Source organism: Dipteris shenzhenensis, chromosome 14, assembly GCF_047967505.1.
Source record: "Dipteris shenzhenensis isolate YYH24624 ecotype China chromosome 14, Dip_SZ_1.0, whole genome shotgun sequence".
NCBI lineage: Eukaryota > Viridiplantae > Streptophyta > Polypodiopsida > Gleicheniales > Dipteridaceae > Dipteris > Dipteris shenzhenensis.
Window position 1 is genome coordinate 37,974,964 of NC_141609.1, and position 19,751 is coordinate 37,994,714.

The 19,751-nt window shown below is 39.1% G+C and overlaps 1 pseudogene; it reads right to left on the reverse strand.

The window, feature by feature from the left end:
- The window catches only part of LOC147894586 (UDP-glycosyltransferase 85A7 pseudogene), a 106,373-nt pseudogene extending 87,006 nt beyond the window's left edge, over window positions 1–19,367 (reverse strand).
- Between the last annotated feature and the right edge of the window lie 384 nt (window positions 19,368–19,751).

A 19,751-nucleotide genomic window follows, 5' to 3' on the forward strand; every position in this document is an offset into this window, starting at 1 on the left:
CTGAGAAGTTTTGCAATGAGAAAAAGAGGACTATGACAAATCTGGTTGAAGAGAGAACTCCATCAACAAATGAAGCATCAAACTTTGTGGTAGAAGACAAGGACTTTGCCTTTTGAGCAATTTGTCTTTGAATTTTTGTTTATCATCACTTGGTCAAATTTTTAGGTTCTCTGCTTGGAGTAGTACTCCAAAAAGAATGCTATGTGCTTTTGTCTTTTGTAAATCACCTCTGGTCACCATATTATGTAGGCCATGTGATATGTGTGTTTTGACTATCCCATTTTTGTAAACCTTAACCCTTGGGCACCTTTGCTAGCATGAGATCCTAGCCATAGATTTATCCTTGACCACCATGAGATGGCCATGTGTGACCACCATGAATGGCATGAGAAACTATGAGACTAGATATATCCTTGACATTGCAAGAGGCAAACCCTTGAGGGGGGGTATGTTGGGATAAGGATGATCAAGGGCTTTCTCCAAGGTGCATGTGCGCATCTAGGGGAGTCACATGTGTGTTTGTTGTAGAAGCACACCTAGTGCTATGAGGTGTCTAGGATGTGACCTAAGTGATGATGTAAGCACAAAGGCCCCCACATGGGAGGTTCCTTTGATTTAGGCTAGTCCCACTGATGTAGGGGCTGATTGCCCCATTGATATAGAAAGGTGCCTACACCATCCTCTCACTCTATATAATGGAGGACATTCCTTCATTCTAATATAATGGATTTTGCCTCACTTGAGCTCTCTCTCTTTGTGCCATGATGCATCTATTCTATCCCACATTCTTCTACAGTTGAGAATAGGCCAAGAGGCTTTACAAGGCTTGAAATAAAGTGCACAATGCTGTGAAGTAGCCAAATGGGCTTTACAATGATGGCATGTGTGTGTGACATCAAATCATGTGCTATTTGCCCACTGATCAATCGGTCAATGCCTCTGAACACTCTGAAGTTTGCTCACTGAACTGATGAATGTCAGGTTTTAGGTAATGTGATGATGTGAAAAGGTCTCTAAAGTCAATTGCATCTAATTCAAAGATTCTATCAAATGCTAGAGGTTTCCATGTTGATTTAAGATGAGAGAGTTTAGAACCTCACTCCACAGATTGGACACAAAATCAAAAAGCTTGAGCTCAATAACCAGTCTCTTTTATGAAATTAGAAAGCTTAAAGCACAGACAATGATGTAGTGGAGAGTCTCCAAGACTTATCTGTCCTAAAATTGCCATGACGATGCACTCTACCTTATGACAAATATCTGCAAATTGACAAGTCCAACGAGCTGATGGACTACTGCCATATTTGATTGCATGAATTACATCTCAAATCCAAAGCTAGAGTATCATCAATGTGAATTTGTGAATTTGTGCAAACAATAGTTCATTTTGTCATGAATATAAGAGCCTTACCTTGCAATCAAGTAGTATAGTGATAGTGGTCATAATTGATGTAGAGAATCATTAGATAGACAGTTTTGATGCATAGGTTTGTAGCACAGCTTCAAGATTGGGAGAGTTTCATGAATTAGCTTCAAGATTACGAGAGTTTCATGAATTGCTAATCTACATTAGAAGCATTCCTTTAATTTTTCCAAAGCACAATATTTTTGATAGTTGCTTTTTTGCTTTTGTTGGCTTGGTGAATAGCCAATAGAATTATGACAAATGGCTCAATATCAGCTCAGATAGGCCAAAGTTGCTCTAAGCTTGTCATGTAATAAGTGAGAGAGAGGATTGATAGAGTTCATGATGCCAATGGTAATGTGGCAATGGAGTTTTGGCATGTTGATGAGGTATACTACAATGAACTAAGTAGCATAGTTGGCCAAAATGGGTTGCAAGATGATGCATGGCGTCGGGTGTGTCAAGAATTGCTAATGGAGGTGTAGGTGGGGATTCTCCCAATTCAGAGAGCAAAGATATCCAGGCCATTTGAACTAATGGATTTAAAGAATGCCTTACTTAGTCTTAACAAGGAGAGGTTGTCATGGCTAGATGGACTAACAATGATATTCTATGTAGAATTTTGGGATCTGCTCAAGAATGATTTTTTGATGATGGCATTGATGGCTAATGAAGTAGTGAGATGTGGCAGTCTATCACCCAATGTCAATACAGAGTTGGTGAAGCTCTTCCACAAGAAGGTTGGGGACTAGAGACCAATTACTATGCTAAATCCATCATACAAAATAATTGCTAAGATGATGGCCTTGAGAATTAGAGGCATTTGCTTGAAAGTGGTTGATAGTGAACAGATGGGGTTCATTCAATCCAGGGATATATTTGAAAACATTCTGAATGTTTCAGTAGGTCTAGAGTATGCTGAGGAATCTAGATAGAATTGCATACTTTTTAGCTTTGATCTAGGCAAAGCTTATGATAGATTCAAGTGGGATTTCATGGAAGCTGTGATGGTCAAATTGGGGTTTAGGTCCTCAAATTTGCAGAATGGTTGGAACCTTGTTTGGAAATGCTACAGCAACTACTTTGTGTTTGAATGGAGCTATTGTGGGAAGATATGATTCGAAAAGGTGAGTGAGACAAGGATTCCCTCTTGCTCCATTTCTAGTTTCTATCTACATAGTGCCCTTGATCTAAATATTAAAGCAAGGGATTGGTACAGGTGTGATTAAGGGATCAGTGACCCAACAAATCACCAACTGTCTATGCAACTTTTTGTTGATGACATGATGGTTTTTTCTGGAGAAGATGAAGGCAGTGTTAAGGAAATTATTAGGGTTTTGGGGGTTTTTTGCTAGGCCTCAAAGTCTCTATGCAATTGGAATAAGTGATATGCCATCAGGATTAGTCGTGATAAGTTGCCTGTGTGGGGTGCTACCTTGCCAATCCACTGGGTGGAGAGGGGAACAATATTTAGATATCTAGGATCCCCTCTTGGTGTGGGTATTTCCATTTGTTAGCAGTTTGAATGGTTTTGAGATAAATTTAACTTGAAACTTAAGAGGTGGACTAAAAAGTTCATTGGAATGCACGTGTTTTGGTGATCAAGCATATTATTGATCCCTCTACTACATATTTGTCAGTTGTGTGGTACTTTAAAAAATGTCACTAGAAAAAACTTGAGAAATCAATGAGAAGTTTCTCTGGAAGGAACAAGTTGGTCATCATCATATGTATTGCATTCCATGGGAGGCCTTGGAAATTCCCAAACCGTAGGGTGGTGCTAGTGTTCATGACATGGAGTTGAGGAATGTTGCTCTTTTGGGCAAATGGCTTCCCGGAATTTTCTTGAGAGATGCCCCATGGATTTAGAGAGCTAGATGGTTTATAGATTGTCTTGTTGGGAAAGGTACAAACTACTAAAGGAACCTCGACTGGTGTGACAGGCTATGCTCGGACTATCCACTCAAAATTAAGGGATCAATGGTAATTGGTGGGTTAGTTAGTGCTTGGAAAAAATACTGGCACTTGGCCTCCTGGAAGGGGAGAGCTAGTCTCCGAGGGGATGCAAGTTTGTTTGAGGATATCTGGTGGAGCAAAGTAGTCCAATTTAATGGCAAACCACTGGCAAGATTGGACATGGCACGAGCCAGGAATCTACAGAAGGAAGAAGTGTGTAGATGGTTGGACCTCTGGGACACTAGGAAGGTGAGTTGGCTGCCATGGGAGAGGTTGGATGAAAAATTTAGCCTGATGGACGCTGAGAGAGACCTAATGTATCGAGTTTTGGATATTGTGTTGTGGTATTGGCCATCCAATTTCATCACATCCCAGCCATGGAGAGTAAATCAGTGGAGGCTAGGCAGGAACAACTTAAGGAAGGTAACAACCCGCAGTATCTCATTTAACTTGCATCATAATTTGGTGTTTGTTTAGGTTCTCAATAAAAAATGGAAATGTAGAGGCTACCATCCAATTGGCTATTGCATGTGATAGTATCAGGTCATGGGATTTTCCTAGCCAAAGTGTGATACTTTGGCATTCATTTGCTTCTCTATCAAGATTTTCTCAAGTTCAATATTATAATCAGTTATGCAGCTAGGCAATATATGTAAATATCTACATGTTTCTTTCTAGCCATCAAAGTTTGTCTCTCTTTTTGGTTATGACTCTAACAAAAGCAATCATTTCATGATTTTGTGTACAATTTTGCAATGATGTTGGTGATCCTTCTACTTTTTCCTTTAAGTTTTTCAAAGTTATTGCTAAGGTTTTGAAATATTGACACGTGTGAGCTCATTTTCTACCCTCATTTACAAATTCCTCACAAAAAGCCATCTGATTTGTTGGGCTTCTATGTTGTGTTTAAGATCATCTCAAAGGAGTATAAAAGAAGAACAACATAGAAGAAAAGCACAGAGAGGAACATCTTTTCATTGAGCCCATTTTTTAGTATTATTTTATGCACTTCGAGTTATAAATTCAATTTGGTTGACATTTTTTAAAGGACTACGCACTACTGATTTCTCCTATAAATTGGTAATACTTTCCCAATGGTGAAGCATACTATCACTATTGACAAGTTTGATGGAACTAACTTCCATACATGGCAAGTCTCAATCTATGACCTACTCATATTTGAGGGTGTTTGGTTTCTTATCAAGGGAACTAGGAAAAATGATGGACAAGGAAGATGATGAGAAGGTGGAATCAATAATCATGCTCCATCTCACAAATGGATCCCATTCACCATGTCATCGATTTCACATTGCCCAAAGCATTAATGTGGAAAAAGTATGAAATTCTATACGACTATAAGGGTAAAATTTCAAAGTTAGCACTCCAAATTCAATATTATGATCTTAAGATGAAAGCTAATAAAGCTCTTGGATCCTGTATCTCCAATCTCAAAAGTATCATGGAACAATTAGCTCCAATCATCTTTAAACTAGATGAAGATGATGCCATTTCCTTTCTCATTACAAGTATTCCACATAAATATGATTCCCTTGTCACAATACTCAAGAACATTCCATGTCCATCTTTTGACGGATCTGTTTCTTCACTTCTCATAGAAAAAACAAGGGGAGGGTAGCCTCTACATTAGCATAGATTGGCATCTACTTCCATAACTTCTACTCGAGGGAATAAGGAGTCTGATTTCTTCAAGATGGACCCATCAAAGAAAAAGTGTGGGAGATGCCAAGACATGGGACATCTTTCTCGTAAAAAGGGTACACTTCATCCTTAATTGAGGGGTCGATAGCTATTTATTTTTATAAACTAGAGGGTAGCCCTATACTTTGCTCGTACTTTGTATGGCTGAAAATCATAAGCTAATACCTTTTGATTATAAGGTGCCCTTGCTTATCTTATCCTCTCCTTCCCTTGCTCCACGCTATATCTTTCATTGTGCTCTCAAATGGTAATGTGGCATGCTATATAACTAGATCCGAGCAGGTAGCTATATTGACAGAGAATATGTTTTATTTGAATTTATAATTTTAGCATATAACCACATGTTTTTTTTTAGAAAATTGAATTAGCACATAGCAATTTGAATTTGGCACATAGCACTTTGCATTCAACACATAGCACTTTATGCTTTGCACGTAGTACTTTGCATTTAGCACAAGACCACACATTTATGTGTTACCACACTTCCTCACCAAAATTATAAGACCAAGGAATGTTCCCTCTTTTGGGTTCATTCCAATTTGCATTTTGCACAAAGCACTTTTAATTTTGCACATAGCATTTTGAGCCTTGCATATAGCACTGTACATTTGGCTTGTACATTTGGCTTATAGTACTTTACATTTAGCACATAACCACATATTTGTGTGGGGGGAGAGTTGGCGCACTTCCTCTCCAAAAATTATAAGACCAAGTAACGTGCCCTTCCTTGGGCTCATATCGATTTGCATCTATCACATAGCAATTTGCATATATTACATAGCAATTTGAGTTTAGCACATAGCACTTTGCATTTGGTACATAGACCTTTGCACTTGTTGGAAACTTCTGCAGGATTTATCTTCTTAGTCATTTCAATTACAAAGCACTTTTAATTTTCCACATAGCATTTTGAATCTGGCATATAGCACTTTGCATTTGGCTTATAGTACTTTGCATTTAGCACATAACCACACATTTGTGTGGGGGGAGAGTTGGCACACTTCCTCTCCAAAAATTATAAGATCAAGGAACATACCCTTCCTTGGGTGCATATTGATTTATATCTAGCACATAGAAATTTGCATATAGTACGTAACACTTTGCATTTGGTACATAGCATTTTGCACTTGTTGGATATAGAATTTGTCTTCTTATTCATATCAATTTGCATTTGCCACAAAGAACTTTTAATTTTGCACATAGCATTTTGAATCTGACATATAGCACTTTGCATTTGGCTTATACTACTTTGCATTCAGCACATCACCACACATTTGTGTGGGGGGAGAGTTGGCACACTTCTTCCTTGCCAAAAATTATAAGACCAAGGAACGTGCCTTTCCTTGGATTCATATCGATTTGTATCTAGTACATAACAATTTTCATATAGCATATAGCAATTTGAGTCATTTAGCACATAACCACACATTTGTGTGGGGGGTGAGTTGGCACACCTCTCCAAAAATTACAAGACCAAGGAACATGCCCTTCCTTGGGTTCATTTCAATTTACATTTGACACAAAGAAATTTGGATTTTGTGAGTTTGGCACATAGCACTTTACATTTGGCTTATAGTACTTTGCATTTAGCACATCACCACACGTCTGGGGAACTTCCTCTCCAAAAGATGGACAACTAAGGAAAGTGCCCTTTCTTGGGCCCATAGCACTTTAAATTAGTCACATAACATTTTGCATTTATCATATAGCAATTTGAATTTGGTACCTAGAACTACATTTTGTATATGGCGCTTTACATTTAATATGTAACCACCTGTTAGTGTGCGAGGAGAATTGTCACACATATCTTTATGCATTGAACAAGCTCAAACAAGCTAGTTTCATAGCTTCCATCAAAAGCCACTCACCTATATACTTGTTTAGTACTTCTTTAATATGTTCATACAAATAGTTGGAGCATCACAATCCTTGAAGTATAAAAGGAATGCAAATGAATCTTTCTTCCTACCTAAACATTGGAGTAAGAGAGATAAAATACCTTTAAAACCTTCTGATTAGTCTACTTTTGTTGCATTTTGAGGTTTAAGCTCCCTGAGATCATGAGGGCCTTTAGAGAAGGAAAAGTGCAAAAAAAAAACACACAAAGAAATACAGAGAGCATTTGAAGTTTTGTAATGCTACATGCACATGTTCTATTTCTATAGCATTTAACAACAAAGGAATATGCGAATTAAACAAAAGTGGCAAAGTAATTTAATCAACCACAAATAGAGGAGGATTCAATGAGAAGATTCCCAACCAAAAAGCTTGTTTTTGAGATAGAAATCCACATCATTCTAGCAAGACTATTTGACGACACAATTTGGCACCTCTTATCGTGAGAATCGAGTAACCAAAAGTGGAGGAAATATGCACCACTCACTTAATCAATGGAGATTTTGAGAAAAATAATCTATTGTGACTTTAAAATCAGAGAACATGAATAAAATTGAAGTGTTTGATGTAACTACCAACAACACTTGGTACATAATGTGATTTATAAGAGTGCAAATAGAATTACACATGCATACATGCATGCACATGTGGGTGTGTTGCATAGACATCATGCTCAACATTTGGAGACATACCATCATGATTGATAATATGACTATCTATGAGAGTGCTCTCAACGGAAGCAAGAATGGAAGAAGGAGAGAGAGACAGAGAGCCACAAGTTTTGGTGGGTACAGAACCACCCTAATCTTCTTTTTCATTCATTTATATATGTGTTTGAGTATTGTACATAACTGGGGTAAAGGCACAGTGACCTTTAACCCCCACAACCTCCCACTTAAAGGACAATGTGCCTTTAAGGGAGAACAACCAGTGAGCATACTATCCAATGCCCATCAATACATGACAATACTCAAACTACTAACTAGGTAGACTCTTCGTCAGCATATCTGCAGGGTTATCGTCTGTATGAACCTTGACAAGCTCTATGCGCTTGTCCTCAAGTACCTCCCTGATGAAATGGTACCTGACCTCAATGTGTTTGTTCTTTGCATGAAAGGCCGGATTCCGTGCTAGCTAAATAGCACTCATGGAATCACTATGCAATGTCGGTACACCTGTATGAATCCCCAAATCTCCCGCTAGCCGATCAAGCCATATAGCCTCCTTGCAACCCTCTGTGGCTACAACATACTCAGCCTCTATGGTAGACAAAGCCACGCACTTCTGTGCACGAGACATCCACGACACTGCACCACCTGCAAAGGTGAACACATAACCAGAAGTGGATCTCCTACTATCCACATGCCCTCCTGCATAGTCTGAATCTGTGTACCCAAGTACACGCATGTCTCCTTTACCAAAGCAGATGCACATCTCCTTGGTACCCTTCATGTACCTCATGATGCACTTAACTGCCTCCCAATGCCTCTTTCTTGGATTAGCCATATACTGGCTAACAACTCCCACTGCAAATGCAATGTCTGGTCTAGTAGCTATCATAGCATACATAAGACTCCCAACCGCTGATTCATAAGGAACCTTGGCCATCATGGCCCTCTCCTCATCTAATTTGGGACTATCTGTATGACTCAGTTTCACATATGGAGGCAATGGAGTACTCACTGCCTTCCCCCCCTCCATATTGAAACGCTGCAATACTTTTGTAACATACTCTTTTTGTGAAAGCCAGAGGAGTTTCCTAATCCGATCACGCATGATGCGCATACCAAGAATATGACTTGCAAATCCCAAATCCTTCATATCAAAGGCCTCATGCAACTTGTCCTTTAATGCATCTAGCTCATAAGTATTCTTGCTAGCCAATAGCATATCATCCACATATAGTGCCAAGATTATCAGGCTATTATCCTTAGCCCTTTTAGTGTAGAGGTAGTGATCAATTTCACTCCTTCTAAAACCCTGGGACTAAATGAAAGCATCAAACTTCTGATACCATTCTCTAGGCGCTTGCTTAAGACCATAGAGACTCTTCTTCAGCTTGCAAACTAAATGCTCTTTGCCCTTTTCTTCAAAGCCTTCCGGCTGCACCATGTAAATTTCCTCATGCAAATCCCCATGCAAGAAAGCTGTCTTGACATCCATCTGCATAAGCTCCATATCCTCTGATGCCACTAGTCCAAGCATGCATCTAAGTGTGGTCATCTTCACAACTGGAGAGAATATCTCATCAAAGTCCACACCCTTCTCTTGCTTGAACCCTTTAGCAACCAAACGGGCCTTGTACCTAGGCACATCATCACCTTTGACCTTCATTTTGTAGACCCATTTACATGGCAATGCTTTCTTTCCATGTGGCAAAGAAACCAAGTCCCAAGTCTTATTCTTCATAAGTGAACTCATCTCTAATTGCATAGCATACTCCCACTTGCGTTGATCCTTGCGCATCATAGCCTCTTTGTAGCAAGAAGGCTCCCCATAATCAGTAAGCATCACATAGTCTACGCCTGGAATAAACTTATCAGGTGGTCTAGATACTTTAGAAGATCTTCTCAAGGGCATTTCAGCTTGTTGTCCCACCTACATATCAGCCACATTTGGCTCATCATTTCCACCAATAGATGATCCATCATCTACCCTTGATTGTATACTTGTGGGAGTACTTGGTGGTACCATTTCTTGCACATTTGGTGCATGGACAGCTTGCTGTTTATCAACATATGCAGGTGGATTCACATCCTGGAAAGTGATTCTCCTCATTTCCACATCCCTCATGGGTGCATTATGCATCTTCTTCTCATTGAAGACTACATCATGGCTGCGTATGATCTTCTTTGCTTCTGGATCCCAGAGATGATAGCTCATCTCTCCACTTTCACCATAACCCAAAAAGATGCATTTCCTAGACTTAGGATCTAGCTTCTTTCGAAGCTCTTTTAGCACATGTGCATATGCCTCACACCCAAATATACACAAATGAGAGTAAGAGGGCTTCTTGCCACTCCATGCCTCTTCAGGAATACCACCATCCGAACTCTTACTAGGTGATCTATTGATCACATGCACTGTAGTCTTCATTGCCTCAGCCCAAAAACCACCAGAAAGACTTGCATTGGAAAGCATGCATTGCAACCTTTCTTGAATGGTACGGTTCATCTTTTCTGCAACTGGATTTTGCTCTGGAGTATGAGGGGATGTGAGCTCCCTCTTAATCCCACATGTATCACAGAAATGCTGAAAGTCATGAGAGAGATACTCTCCACCATTGTCAGTCCGTAGGCATTTAAGCGTTCTACCTGACTGATTCTCAACCAAGGCCAGCCATTTTTGAAATACCTGGAACACATCACTCTTCCGAGCTATAGCATAAGCCCACACTTTCCTAGTTGCATCATCAATGAATGTCACATAGTATTCAGCCCCGCCTAATGACCCTATAGGCATGGGACCACATACGTCTGAATGCACCAATCAAGCATTTCAAACTCTTTCTTTCCCTTTCTTTTATGGGCTGATTTAGTCTGCTTCCCATAGAGACAATGCTCACAAAATTCAAAATCAGAGAAACTCAAATGCGGTACATAACCCAAACGGCATAAGAGTTTCATTCCATTCTGGCTTATGTGCCCCAACCTACAATGCCACAAAGAAGTGCTTGGCTGCTCGGTTATTGCAACAACATGATCAAATACCCCTGATACATGTAAGGGATACAAAGTCCTACACTTGGCACCCCTGGCCAAAAGCATAGAGCCCTTTTGAATTTTCCAACTCTGAAAGCCAAAAGTGGTGTGAAAACCAGCATCATCTAGCTGACCCACTGAAATAAGACTCTTGGTCAACTTAGGCACATGTCTCACATGTTTCAAAACAAATGCAGACCCATTTGCAAAAGAAAACTTTATGTCACCTACTCCCACTATGTCACATGCATAGTCATTTCCAAGATGCACACAACCTGTCTTTCCACTGTCATAAGTTATCTCAAAGCTAGAATCTCTATCTCTAGTGGTAAAACGGCCTCAGTACCATATACCAACTCAAAAGGAGTGTGACCCGTAGATGTTCTATGGGTGATGTTGTAAGCCCATACGGCTTCTGTGACCTTTTGATCCCACTGGCTCATGTTTCCTGTGGCCATTTTTCCCATGGTTTTACAAAGGAGGCCATTGGTCCGCTTTGTTTGACCCATGGATGCTGGATAATAGATACTAGAAGTGTGATGATCAATACCCATGCGATTCATGAGTAACTCCACTGCCTCATTTAAGAATGGACTCCCATGGTCAGAGACAATCTCCATGGGTGTCCCAAACCTTGTGCAGATACAGTTAAATATGAAATTTGAAACTGCCTTACCATTTGCAACGGGGAGGGCGATAGCTTCAGCCCACTTAGTGACATACTGAGTGCCTACCAAAAGATACTTCTTTTTGCGGGCAGTCATGGGCAAGGGCCTGACACAATCTATTCCCCACTTCTGAAATGGATGGATGGACATCACTGGGTGATGTTGCCCAGGACGCAAATCCTTCCTACCAAAGAATTGGCATGGTTCACAGGTTTTGCAATACAAAGTGACATCCTTGAACAAGGTCGGCCAATATTATCCAGCATTTAAAATCTTCTTAGCTGTATAGTCACTAGCATAGTGGCCTCCACAAAATCCATCATGATAATGCTTCAATACCTTAGGCACTTCATCTACATCAATGGCCCGTCTTAGTACCCCATCCATGCCTTGATGGTACAACACCCTATCAAGGAGGGTGTAGCGCCTACTATCTCTGTGGATCTTCTTTCTCTCATAACTAGTACTTTCTGGAGGAAAGGAGAAATCAGTCAAAAACCTGTAGATACCACCATACCATGGATCCCCAACTTTACATCAAGGCACTCCTCTAAATCAATCAAAGCATTCTTCAAGTTGCAACCCCCTTTTACAATTTCGAAAGAAAAATCATATTCTTGTAGAACTGCCAACCATTTGGCCAACCGGCCCATGGGATTTGGTGATTGAAGAACGTGCTTTGCAAGACCAGTGCTAATGAGTATAATGAAGGACTTTCCAGCTACCTTATCTTCATTTGTAGTGATGTCACCATGAAGCATCTTAGAAAATGTCTTCTCATTCATATCAGCATTCGCTTCACCATAAGAATCCTGATATAAAATATTCAAGATAGATGAATTGTGAATAACTGAATGGTTAATAATACTTTTTCAAAATAGAAGAAAACTCATGATTGAAACTTACACACCTGATCCGAGTGATAATACACAAACCCTTCGAATCTCTTTGCCATGAACTTATCTATCTATGCAAAAGAACATATGATTTAATTAAAGAAAACATTTTATATTCTTTATAAAATTAAAAACATATCTTTTATTGGAAATACTTCAACAACCTCAGATGTTGGACATCCTTGTCCATAAAATTCTCCTCCAAACTGAATTTCCAATAGACTGCCAATGAATTAAATAATCCAAGTAAGATGTCACATAAATTACACGAAAAAGTATAATTTTTTACTAAAAGTAGAGAACCATTCAAGGTATTAATATAAACATAACTTCTCTAAAATTGGATCAAGGAGTAGTTGCTTGAGGCTCCATATATCTCTAAAAAGTTTCAAATAGACATACAAAATTTTATTAAACTCTTATATATCACTTTAAAATCCAAAGGAATGAGAACTTAGTTCAATTGGTATACGATATTCTTAATTTTTCTTGGAAAAACATATCTTTCAAATGCATCAACAACCTAAGATGTTGAATATCCTTGTTCATGAAATTCCCCCTAATAGAAATAGAATCTCCAATAGACTACTAAAGAGTTAAATAATCCAAGTAAGAAGTGGCACAAATTATGCAAATAAATACAAAATTTTTACTTCATGCTAGAGAACCATTAAATGTATTGAACATACCTTCTTCGAAATTGAATTATGCGGAGACTTGTCAATACAAGGACTAGTTGCTTCAAGCTCCAGATTTCTCTGAACTTTGCTCATTTCGTCCTTTGAAACACAATAGAATACATTGACTAGATCATATCTATATTACAAATATACAGTTTTATAAAATATCACATAATTGAAAGGCCAACTCACATTATTTACAAGAGTCCTCTTCTTTGAGTATTTCCTATTAAACTGCTTTGAGGAGATCCACCACCTATATATATCTTCCTCTCTCCAGCTATATTCAACTCCACTAAACTTTAGAGGCACTATCTCATGATGACGCTCATGGATGATGCCTTTAATATGCTGTTGTTCTTCCTTTTTATGCCGTAGATCTATAACAGTCTCTATTCCCTCGAACCACCTTCGTACACGATGGTAGTTTTCTAACAATAGAGAATGCTGGTTTCTGAAGCACTTTTCTAGGAGCTCTTTCCCATATAGCTTGTTCTTATCCCTACTATTCATTTTGGGTGGTTTAAACACCTCATCATATGTAGGTGTAAAACTTGCCCCTGAGATCGGAGGAACAGAAACTTGAGACTTATCTTGCAAAGAGAGACGCTCCTTGTTCTCTTTGAAAGACACATCCTTTGATGCATCTCCCATAGGCATTTTCCCTATATAAAAAACATACATGCCATATATTCAGCCACCTAGATTCTCCAAGTGCATCACATACATGCTTACAAATCAGCCCCTTCTTTCTCTAAATGCAATGAATATAGCCCATAAATTCATAAAACAGTTCTCTTCACCCAAAAATTCAGCCTTCTCCCTTAAATCCAAATGCGTAAATTTAGCCTTCTCCCTTAAATCCAAGTGCATAAAGTCAGTCCCCTCCCTTACATCCAAAAGCATAAACATAGATGCCATAAATTCAGCCCCCTTCTCCCATATATTCAGCCCCCTTCTCCCATATATTCAGCCCCCTCCCTTACATCCAAGGGCAAAAACATACATGCTATAAATTCAGCCACCTTTTTTCTCCAAATGCATAACATACATGCTTACAAAATCAGCATAACATACATGTTCAACCCCTTCTTTCACAAAATGCATAACATAAATCCAACAAAAAATGACATACCTTTAATTGAACTAACCATGGAATCCATGAGTCCAAGGAAACTTGCATCTTCACTCATCATTTTCTTTAGTAGCGCCGCCATGTCCATGTTGTTGCTAGCCATCTTGATCTTGCACAACATAAGCATAAAAAAGTATAGTTATTGTTAGTATCAAATAAAAACACACAAAATAGAAATAGATGTAAAAGGAAATCAAATACAAATATGTACCAAATCTGTTTTCGAATTCCTTGAATGATATTAACTTCATGTATCCTAGCTACATGCCTAAGATTGCCACATGATAGGAACTATATCTTGGCTTTGCCCTGAACTACCATGTTCTTTGTCTTGATAACATTCCACGTCTCTTTGACAGACACACAAAACCACCAATCCTTCCATTCATTGTCTTCCATCGAGACCTTCCATCTCTTTTCCTCAGGGTGAACCAGCTTTAGCCATGCTACTTTAACTTGATTTAGCGTGTGATCCACATCTCTGACAATGGCACACTTGAGATCATTTGGTGAGCATATTGTATCAAGATAAGACTTCAATAAAACAATATCATTCTCCTCTAGCCAAGGAGGAATACATCCAATGCAACCAGGCTGGATTAAACGTGTTCTCAATCCTAAATCTTTTGTCTCATATGCAATGATACCACCTCCATGCTGTAGAGGAATAAACTTATGCAATAAAGAACTAATTGGCCTTATACGATTCCAGGTGTATGGCAAATATGCATTTTGTAGGACACTCATGCCAGTGGTGCCATCAACATCTAATCTTTCATATCCTCTTTCAACAACAATGCGTTGCCTATAGTAGTGTGCTCCAAAGAATAGTTGCATGTCACCATTATGCTGAAAGGAAAAAAACGATGCTATACACGCTTTCCAGTGTCCCGCACTAGAGACTAATGTTGCATCCTCTTCAGAATTTATGATAACCTTATCTTCAATCTTATAAACCTCACCCTTGAACATAATTTTCTTGTATTCTGTTACTCTCTCAATCCCGAATTGAAGATTTTGCTCTACATACCTTCTTTCCTCACTTGTTGCGTATCTAACTTTTGGCTTCTTTCTTGCTATTACAATACCCTTTTGGCCAATGACTCTTTGGAAAGGATAGTCTTTCACATGCAATGTAGCTAAACTCCATAAATGTTTCGCTTTTTCAATGGATGATACATGTATCAATCCTAATGAATGCCATTGAGGACAGTCATAACATCCATGTTTATCCACTAAATATCCATCTGGGACTGAAAGAACTCCATGAAACTCTTTCAACATCCTTTGATGAGGAAACAACCTATCAGCATCTTCTTGAATATGTAGAAAGACCCATGTGAAAAATCTCCTTCGATGATAGTTTGCATATGAAATCTCATTGTCCTTATTTTTTGTTTTGATGCTAGCATATGTTGAGACCATACGCTCATATATGTAGCACCAAAACCCATCGTGGCTGCCATGTTGCAAAATATCATCAAGAAATTCTCCGAAACCTACAACATGCTCTAATGGAGCTGAGTTTCTTCCAATCCACTCTTCTGAGCTTACTCTCCAAGAAGCAAGCAATACCCTCAGAGTGTTTATGTCTTCTTGAGACCAGCCATTACTTCTAGTATAGTTATAAAAGGCATGAGCAATATCTATGATCAAGAGACCCAAATCATAGAATTTCTTACGAATACCTTGGACTTCACTCAGGACATGAGGAAGACACCATTGTATGAACTTTTGTGTTTCCTCTGCCTTGTAACTCTCAAAATACTTGCTAGGAAACCTTGGCCATCGACCATATCAGATGGAATAAGGTGTGGCCAATGTCATTCTATGAGTTGCTTCATCGATTTCTTTCTTCACTCTATTATCGATATCTCTCATTAAAGAGCTCATGTACTTTGAAAACATACTCAATGCTAGTATGTGCATACAATCGTACACAAGATCAAGAGATAAATCGAACCCATAAAGATCATATAATCTCCATAGACATGATCTACCTGAAAGACCAGCCTCTTTGAGAATGTCTTCACGTTGCATTTGAGTGCTTGCTCGCTCTGTAAGAACCGAGTCTCTCAACATATCTTTTGTGGACCTCTTGGCTGTGGAGCATATCTGAATTGGACTCTATTTTGTTCATAAAGGTATTGACTTGATCCTTCACATTCTAAAGTAGCTATAGGTTTGTCTCTACGACAAAAAGCTTGGCCACCATCTTTAAAAGCTCCAATCTTACATTGAGCTGGATGATCACCAGTCACCATCATAAGCATAGCACGTGCTTTGAAGGTTTGGGAAAAAGAGCTATCACGCCCAAAAATTAAAGGCATTGGATAATTGAAATCTATATCAATTCCATCTATGAACAAACTTTCTAATTCATCTATCAAAGGTTTCATAAAAACATGAAACAGTTTGCTTGAGCTTCCTATAATTTTTTTGCAACTAAATGGAATGAACAAGACGAAGTTGGGTGAGACCGATCCAGCTCATTGGTTGTGAAGTTCCAATCCCGCTCGACTATCCAGTGAATCAAGTACCATGCAATCCTCCAAGCGTTCCCAACAATTGATCCTATCTTGCATAGAATTTGGTCCATACACTGAAGCAACCCTAAGCACAAAGCCATCCTACATGCAACAACTGCAATAATTGAGCCTTTGTTATCTTTGTAGATTCCTTGGGGCTGAGGCAACTCTGCAACAAGGTTGTCGTGCCACCCTTACCCCGATGTGGACAATTACCAAAGAATTCAAAACCAAGCCTATGATTAGAAGAAGATTGGATTGGTGCACCCTCTTGCATGAATCCGTTGGTGAAGACACCTTGTCAGCTCGTGCGAGGGCCATGCTAGTTGGCCTCTCCAGACACTCCTTGGCGAAATGACTTGTCTACTTACAAATGAAGCAGGATCCGAGAATGGCACAAATTTGACTTGTTGAGAAAACAAAAGCCTACTTGGGTGTTTAACCTAAATAAAATACAAAACTGGCTGGGCACGATCCCAGAGGATCTAGGCACTCTTATGACCAAAAGGAGAACATGTAGTCCAAGGAATAAGTAGCACTTTTGCCAATGTTGTAGCAATCTTATCGATGGACTCACCCAACCAAGGTGGGAGATTCACAAAATCCATCCACACTGGTGGACAGTTGTGGTATAGAAATTCATCCACAAAGAAGTCACACTCCAAGGAATAACAAGCACAGAACCACCAGCAAACATGAAGGACCTACCCAAAGTATTGTTGCAAAGAGATCTTGGAACAAATCGCACAATAAAAAAGCCTTTACCAATTAATTTTGCCATATAGGCCAAGGATGGAATATCACATTCAAAAACCAAGAACTATTGGAGCTCCTCCAAAGTTGGTAATCTGCCTCTAAAGAAGAAGTATGCACTTCCTCTTGCCAACCGCTCAAGCTCAAGCCTAATGTCTTCAACTTGAAACTCACAATGTGCAACATGCTTTTGACCTGCTTCATACCACCCTTTGGTGGCAACTTCCATGGCGCGTCGAGCAACCTCTGCTTGTAGGATCTCTTTGCTTCTTCCAAATCCAACGGAGTGAAGCCGGCTTGGAGATTTTTTGCCAGTTCTTCCATGTAAGAAATCAATTCTCCATTCTCCTCGAGCTATTAGCCTAAAGCCCCACCGGTAGAGATCACATCATTTGTGGCACTGCTCTCCAACTCTTTCGAGGTACTTCCATCCTCACCACACACCACACTTACTGGTTTCGCATACTCGATGGCTGTTGAATCGCTTCTCCATCTTTTCAAGGAGCCTCTACTCCCTAGCACCACATAGGGACGGGTGGAGACCTAATTGAAAATTTGTGCACTGGAGGATATCAACATCTCATTCACAATTAATTTAATCAACTTAATAAATCTATTGGAAAAATATGTTTACCTGATACTCAAGAGAATTTATTTTGAGTATCATTCAGATTAACATTAGATAACTAATTTTTATACCAAAACATTTCATTTGACATGACACATTGTGCTTTATCATGGCTTAAGGAATTATTTGCCCTTTATTGGCAACCTTTTTCTTTGAAAACCTTAGACAATTGAGACTTTCATCTGAATATCAGTTCCACATTGTGCATTTACTTTTAATCAACACTTGTATTTGAAACATCAATTTGATATTACATACCATTTTTTTATTATTTACACATTTGACAATTTACATTGACAATATTGTATCTTGCACTTACAAATAGATATAATATTATATATTGCACTTAGAATAGATAAAATTTCATTTCACATTCATTTGAAATTTTTGGATAATAGGAGAGTTTTAAAATTAGAAAATTTATAATTAGCCTGTAGAGTATCTTATTAAAATTACAATTAAACAAGCTTGTTATATATATGCTCATTTTTAATATAAAAACTTTTTTCTACATAGATAATCCAATATTCTTTCTTGCATATTAAACAACTCATTTCTATGCAAGTAATTGAAATCACCACATAGAAAAGATACATTCTTGCTAATTACCTATATAGGAAACTTTGATTCTCCATGTAAAAACTCACATTTCTTAGAGAAGACGTCATTTCCTATATAGGAAACTTAAAATCCACTTCATTCACCATATAGAAAGTGACATTTCCTAGAGTTCTATATAGGAAATATAATTTCCTATATATAGAACACCTCATTTCCTATATAGATAACATTGATTCTCCATATTAAAGTCAAATTCCCTAGAAAGCACTACCTGGTCTATATAGGAAATAGAATTTCCTAGATAGATAGTATAAAATCCCTCTTCCTATCTAGGAAATATGATGAAATTTCCTAGTTATCTAGCAATTTCCTAAATAGGGATTGGGCCAAAGTCCCTTATGTAGCCATTGGTGACGAGCAAGATAGAAGTGTAGCTCGCAGACTGCATCTAGAAGGCAACGTAAGGCAGGCCGTGCTGGGTGGCGATGTTTTGATCAAAGAAGAGGAAAGAGTTGGAGATGAGGCAGGTGATGGGGGGGGATTGGAGGAGCTGCTGAAGGAGAAGGGTGTGGAAGGAGGAAGGAAAGTGGGAAGAGACAGAGGCAAAGAGGTCGACAAGGTGGGAAGTGTGGCTATGGTGGGGAGGGAGGCCATCGGGGAGGTGGAGGAAGTGGATGGATTGAGATGAGGAAGGAAGGCTCATGCGGTTGTGAGTGAAGGTGGTGTTAACGAAGGTGATTGTGAAGCCATGGCGAGAGGCCAAGAGATGGGCAAGGTGTAGCATAGGATTGATGTGGCCTTGCAAGGGCAAAGGCAGCATCACTGCATGAGGCTTCCCCATCTCCTCTTTCGACACAAGACCTTTTGTGTGTGTGTGTGTGTATATATATATATATATATACAACTCCTATAATACGAGTCCTGGACCCGTGCCATGATCGTCCTCAACCACTCCCCCTTCGAAGGTGGATCTTTCCTCACCAACTCGCATAATGATCATTCTTAATTGCTAATCAAGTCAGCATACTTGGATTGGCTTTTGAAATTTGTCTTAACCCATAGCTCTGAGACCTTCCGTCTCCTCCTTTCATTCCATTAACCTTCCATCTCCTCCTTCCTCCCAAAGTTGAACTTCCATCTCCTCCAATCCATTGACCTTCTGTCTCCTCCTTTCCCCTAAAGCTGCCTCTTGTCTTTCCACCTCCTCCCCTCTCCAAGCCTCCAT